The 5,735-nt window shown below is 27.9% G+C and overlaps 1 long non-coding RNA gene across 2 annotated transcripts in view; it reads left to right on the forward strand.

Moving 5' to 3' along the window:
• LOC136796815 (uncharacterized) overlaps window positions 1–5,735 on the forward strand; it is a 470,956-nt gene that overhangs the window by 54,727 nt on the left and 410,494 nt on the right. For both annotated transcript variants that reach the window (XR_010844563.1, XR_010844564.1), the window contains exon 2: window positions 4,143–4,183. This is a non-coding gene — a long non-coding RNA (uncharacterized lncRNA). The remainder of the gene's footprint in view (window positions 1–4,142; window positions 4,184–5,735) is intronic.

Raw genomic sequence — 5,735 nt, forward strand, 5'->3', positions numbered from 1 at the left:
TATGGCCTTACCAATTCTTATAATTATTATATGTTTAATAAATACATAATAATTAGCTATTCTAATGTAGTTGTGACAATAATGTTGCACATTACTAAAGAATAGTGATAGAAACGTTTACCATTTGAAATAGAAAAAAAAAAATAATGATGGTGTAATATCCAGACAAAAAAAAAGTAAATAGAAGTGAAACTCCACAGGTCATTCTTGAAAAAGTAGGTGAATAAACATAGGTGACATAAGAGTACCTAAAACATATTCTTCATACAAGAACATATACATGTCACAGGCTACAACAAAGTGAGTAGTGGATTCATAAAAAAAGTTGTATGAGTGACGAAGATTGTGTTAAAGGAGTCCTGTCACGTGATAAAAGAGAAAATTAATTGCTTCACTAACAAGCCGAGAGCACTGATTTGCGGAATTCCTTTTTGGCCTATTCTCACCCCACCTAATTGCATCTCATTACACGGTATGTCTTCACACCTCGAGTCAACAGCTATTTGAACGGGATGATATATCTCATCAAGGAAAATGGGAAGAGCAATTTCTTGGTAAGAACAATCTTGGATGATCACGCTTAATTCTCATCCTAAACAATTGAATGTGGGGGTACCCACTTTATTTATCCTAGAATCGTTTCACAGCTGATAGAACAGAATTTAAATATTCTTTCTTTGCTGGCTTGGAATGTTATACCTTTTTACCTGCACAATACCTAAACATTCTACCAATATATAATTTCATATATGTATAGCCATAATTTCATATATATACCAATATATTATAGATTATCAACAATAAATTATATCCAATCAAGTCTCAAAATTGTTTAATAATAATTTAAGTGTCAAACATTTTGGCTGACCTGGTCAAAATTTTTGCAGGTTTTTCTGCCCTGATACAATAAAATTAGTCCAATTAACCAATGTATAATATTCTATTATTTTTATGACTATATTCTAAAAATCTGAAGCTAACAGTGTACAATTACATGATGAAGCCAGCTTTGATATACGGCTACAAAACCTTGGCTCTAACAGGTACCCTACATAGCAGAATCCAGAGATGTAAATGGAAAGTATTCTGTACAATTACAGGAACGATCGGGGATCAGAGCCTTACATGGACGAGAAGAACTTACAGCGAACTGCTTGCAGAGACTATTCAATCAATATCAGATGGGAGGGGGACATGTGGCTCGAAGCAATCCATCAGGACGCCTCTAAACAACAACGAATTCCATTATAGTAGGCAAGAGACAACCTGGTAGGCCAAAAACCATATGGATTGACAGAATAAACAGAGATACGAAAGAGCTGCATGCGGAAAACTAGAAAGGTAGCTCATGACAGATGGAGAGGCCGTTTGTAGCTAAGGCAGTCGAGGCGTAGGTCTGGGTGGTCAACTTTTATTTTGTAGTAGTCCGACGAAATGAAAACTTGACCCCCACCATATTTAGAATAGGGTGCTACCCTGTAGATAACCCTTCCCTGTATGTCCAAAAAATAAAGCGTGGAGAAGGCTGGTCCCAAATTCTACTATGGTCTGGATTTTCTCTTTAGGAAGTCGGGTAAGTCAATTCATAAAAATATTTTGAGGTTAATAAACTTCCAATTGAATGTAATTTATATTAAATTATCATATTATAGTACAACGTTTCGGGACCAATGTCTCGTAATCATGTACTTTAAACCTCATAATTTTTCATAATTTGAATTTCTTATAGAAAATCATGTCACATCCTTTCACTATTCTCACTTTTCTACCATTACAATGCACAAATAAGTAATGGTAGAAAAGTGAGAATAGTGTAAAGATGTGACATGAATTCCTATATAAAATTCAAATTATGAGGTTTAAAGTACATGAATATGGGACACTGGTTTCAAAACGTTGTACTATAATATGATAATTTAATATAAATTACATTCAATCGGAAGTATATTAACCTCAAAATATTTTTATGAATCTACTAAGGCCTTTGGTAAATATATATAAGAGCCAACTTATATAACAATATATTTACAGATTTTATTTTATACGTTCTATAATATTTAATGTTAAATGTAAAAGTAAAAAGCAATAATAAATTCATCTTTATGTCCATCTATTTACAAATTTGAATTGGGGAACGAAAAAATTAATCACACACTTTTTTTTTTTTTAATAAAACTGATAATTTGATATTAAATGTACGGAATTCAACTTTAAATAAACTATATATTTTTATTAACAGTTAATTCACACTAAAATCTAAAAATGTTAATAATTAATAAAACTATACTTAAGAAAATTTGTAATTTATTAATAAATTACTAAAGTTTCACAGTACTTTCTTGGTAGATTTTACATACATTAAATCTGAAAACTCTGGATGCTCTTTCAAGCGATAAATGAATTGGTTCCTCAGAAAATCCTCTCTCAAGGATGAGTTAAAGGAAGTAGGAATATTTTCTTAATTAATGCTGAAATTAAAGCTAAGGAAACCTTTCAGTGATACCAAGCTGCTGTTTTTGAATCTTCTTGGGGATTCATCACCTAAAAGGCAAAAAAATTATCCAAATGCCAATTTATAATTTTTCCTTCTTTTTGTAAAAAAAATCCACAATTCGTTTCTTATAAAATAAGTTATCATCCGAATAATATATTCCCACAATATAAACATTAAATTTATAGCATTACAAACTAATTATTAGAGTAGCCGAATAATAAAACAATAATTAATAATATAAGTAATGAAAATAGTCAAAAAATATATTTATATTAATTCAAAAAAACAATAAAAAGAAATAAAAATATATACTTGACACAAACATATCTAATAATAAATCATAAACATTGGGAAATAAATTCACCATCGATTATTATATATTGATAGCTTAATTTACAGTTGTGCAAAGTACATACTTTACATAAAATAATATGAAAAAAAAAATAAAATTACGAAAAGTTAATTTAAAACAGTTCAATTAATTTTCTTTTAAGAGAGAACCTTTAATTGTATTTTTCGTAAAGCTAGTTTCCAAGTTTTAGCACTGCTGTGATGTAAGCCATCGATGTGTCACTTACATTTTGTTTATTTATTTTGTTAATATTATTATTATTATTTATGTTATTATTATTATTATCTTGGGGGAGGCGCGGTGACACTGTGGTAAGATGATTATTTTCTGTTAAACTGTTGTCTTGAGTCAACCCTGTGGGCTATAAAGCCCTCCTGAGGTCCCCCCAGCATCACAATGTAGGTCAAATTTGGTGGTTGTGTATTGAAAAAATCACTTCCTTTGTTCAAAAAATAATTCTTCCTTACAAAGTACTGAATTCATGACCCCTTCATGGGTCTTATGGATTCACATTATTATTATCTTGACCTTTCTCACATTTGAAAGTTTAGAACTGAGGTTGGACAAATCTACTTACCTTCATATGGTAATATCTTCAAATTATCAAATTAAAAAATTCTTTAACAATATTAAAATTTAAATTACTTTTATTGCAAATAAATATAAATTTATCAGAAAATATTATTTAAAAAAACCTCTTTTAAAAGCAAAAAATGAAACAACACTTATTTTTAAAAATATGAGATAATATTAAAATAGAGAAAAGTACAATATTATTAAAACGAAACAGCATTATTTATTTTATTGGAAAATAATTTGCTAGGGCTGCAAATTTGAACAAGATGATAAAGTTTAAAAATATTTTTGAAATATCTATTGCAGTATTACATGCAAAAGTACCTTATAACCTAAAAATAGAATTTAGTTTTGAATTTCACTTAGAAGAAATAATATAATTACAATGTATATAATAATATATAATTAGTTTATATTTCGAAATCATGCTGTAATGTTCCGAAAGAACACAATTAGTTTATCAGGTAAATGGTTTAATTACTTAAAACTTATAAGAAAAATCACCACAAAAATCATAAAAAAAAATTAATGAAACTTGAACATTAACTGTTATCCTAAAAAATTGATTCAATTTTTCCTCTAAGTCCGTTCCAACAACCATAACTATACGAAGGATATGCAGTACAGGTATTGGGAGGCAAAACACTTTAATAAGCATGCTCCATAGAAAATAGTTATTTTACATTTATATTTATGACTAATAGTATATTTTTTTTTCAGGAGATATCTTTTGGAAGGAGGAATACATGAAAATTTCTAAAGTAACAAAATTATTTAAACTATTTTGATTTTATATGTTTTAATTTTATTTTAACATATTTTTTAACCTGCACATTGGCACATAAATATGAATCTTCACGCTTTATCCTTCAGTACATAATTTATAAATATATACATTTTTATTTAATATTGCAACTTTAAATAAAATTATCTTTAAAAAATAGAAGATATACAAAACAACATTCATGTAATTAATTTCTATTTTATATGAAATAGTTGTTGGTAATATTTATTTACAATAATTAATAAATATAAATATTATCTTATTTTTCTATAATAAATATTATTATTTTTATCCCTCTCATTACCAAACTATTTGTTTATAGTAGTAACATTTATTGAAAGAGGGATGATTCTTCTACTTTCAAACCAAAGCCCTTTCACCGAAAATCTTCTATTATATTCCTTGTCTGTATGTAAGGAACAAATTTTGTATAAATGTCCTCTTTCACTGCCTATATCTTGACACACTGATTCTAATCATTCGTTTCGAAATTTAAAATATTTTTTTGGTACAAAATAGAAAACAGAAATGTGTATTTAAACTAAGTATTTTTGTGAAAACTTCTTTCTATTAGTATATTGAATTTTACATTTTTTATCAACGTTTCGGGGCTATCTCTCCTCCATCTTTAATATCAACAATCGTATCAGTATTTACATTGTCATTTTGATATATTTTCATAATTTTAATTTTTCATCATTGATCAAATGAACTACTTTAATCCTTCAATACCTATTAGGTTGAAGTAAATATATTTTAATCATTAATTCATTAAAGTGGTGTTCAGGCGAACTTTTATTCCATAGCCTCAATTCCAAACTCACCTTAATTTATTTTATTTTTCTCATTCATTTTACTCTTACAAACTTGAACCACGCACCATGTATTCTAATAGTGTAAGAATTTTCAAATAAGTTGTTGCTGGCAGAGGTAATTCCTATCTACTGCTGTGGCAACCTCTCTGGATTAGAGATAACAGTGTATATCTTACCTAGTTAGAGTGTGTGGAGTTTACATTTTATTTTCTTCTTTCTCCGCCAACCTTTCATCTATCTTCAGTCTGCTTATCTATGTTCATCTGTTTCACCTCTAGCTATACCATCTCTCATCAATTTCACCACGTTCACCTACCTGCAAGGTTGATTTCATATCTATACATTCTAACCTCTGCAAGTATCTCACATTTTCTACGTATATATATTTCTGTTTCTATAGCACACATTATAATATAAATAATAATTAACTAGTATCATATATATTAATTAAAACCAATAGTCACTTGCAATCACTAATAATAGCTACCATTGTAATTTATTAATTTATTTTTTTTTTTTAGCCAGAGCTCTGTAGGTGAATTTTATTTTGTAAAATTCTATAAACAACCAGTACCTTGTATGTTTCATTCATTTCCTCATTAAATTTTTCTTTTATTGTTCTAATATATTTTTATCTATCAAAGAAGTTTTATTAATTTTTCTTCTGTTTTATCAAGCATTTTATCATTTTGTATTTTTCTGTAGTTTATTAAT

Source organism: Halyomorpha halys, unplaced genomic scaffold (assembly GCF_000696795.3).
Source record: "Halyomorpha halys isolate HHAL.00 unplaced genomic scaffold, Hhal_1.1 Scaffold735.1, whole genome shotgun sequence".
Lineage (NCBI taxonomy): Eukaryota > Metazoa > Arthropoda > Insecta > Hemiptera > Pentatomidae > Halyomorpha > Halyomorpha halys.